Genomic DNA, 1,520 nt, shown 5'->3' with positions numbered 1-1,520 from the left:
GGAGGCAAGGCTTTGGGTTTATCTGGTTAAGAAGCGGTTGATCCCAACTTCCCATGACAAGACCATTTCAAGGGATCGAGTTATGGCCGCATACTGCATTGCGTGCGACATTCAAATCGATGTGGGCCGATTGATCGCAAGTCAAATTCAAGTCTTTGTGGGGCACATTAGAGGAAAATATTTCTTTCCATGGACTATCTCAAGTCTATGTCTGTTAGTAGGGTAGACATTGAGGAAGAACCCATGCAAAAAGTCCATGGCCTCATCAATATCAAAATCCTGAGGCTGCTTCTCAAAGACTCCCCGCATTGCCCAAAGTTACCTCTAAAGAGGCCCGCAATCGATCTCAATGCACCGCAAGAACCCAGGCCGAAGAGACAACGCAGAGATGATAAGGGAAAAGGGAAAGTCCAAGAAGAAACAACGCAAGATCCGGAACCTTTGGACCCCTTACCCTTAGTTATCTGTCCTCCAATCCCTTCGAGCTCACCCGTACAACCTTCTTCTCCACTCCATGAGCATTTCACCAACCTTCTCCTCACTCCAAATTCTCCAACCACGTACCCACCAATTACTCACCTGCAGCTTTATCACCAAAATATTCCATCGTCGCATATTGATAACCCACACGATTTGGGTGAAGGCACCTCTGCCCAACCCCAACACGATGCTGGTGAGACATCGCAGGCGCGACCTTCCATCCCTTCCTTGGCTGCAGAGTTAGCTGAAATGTGGTCCCTCTTTTCCTAATAGCAGCAACTCTTTGCTCAACAACAAGCCTTCTTCAACCAAAGATTTGAGGTGGTAATGGAGCAAATTGATGATATACAGCGCAGTGCTGCCACATTATGGGAGACGTTGATCAATATTTAGCGCAATATTTTTAAAGTCCATCGCCATCAAAGATAGATTGTGGAGCGAAACCATGAATATTTTAACTTTCTCACAGCTTATCTTCATGGTCCCATGGTGCCTTCGCTTCTCAGGCAACAACTGAATTTTGAAGAAGCTCTTACAGCACCACCTCAAAACCCTCCTCCAGATCCTCCTGCTCCTCAACAATAAGTTTTACATTTTTGCGGCCATTCTATATTTTTATTCAATTCATTATTTTTCTAAGTTAACGAAATTCTTTGATTCTTTGTATAGGCAGAAATTTTTGTATTGCGTTAATTTTTAATTCTTTGTATACTTTGTTAATATTCAATACAATTGAGTACATATTCACTTCTTTCTGCCTGTGCCTTTTTTTTTATCATCCTTTGTCAATATTTGCAATGTTCTGATCTTTTATTGTTGCATTATTCATTGCGTTGCCATGATGTAATATATGTTTATACTTAGAAACATTTTCCATACTTTGTAAATTCTGACCAACACTTAGTTAATTCTTAGTTTAGCAGTACTTTACCTTTTATCTTTCAAAGTTCTGCTCAAACTTTCTTTTTGAAATTTTTATTCTAAATGTTTGTCTAGTCTATCCAAACAACGCAATGAGGACCTTGCTTATCTTTAAATTT

This window comes from Benincasa hispida, chromosome 7 (genome assembly GCF_027475165.1).
Source record: "Benincasa hispida cultivar pf3 chromosome 7, pf3_genome.v1.1, whole genome shotgun sequence".
NCBI classification, from domain to species: Eukaryota; Viridiplantae; Streptophyta; class Magnoliopsida; order Cucurbitales; family Cucurbitaceae; genus Benincasa; species Benincasa hispida.
Note: the sequence above shows the minus strand (reverse complement) of the source record.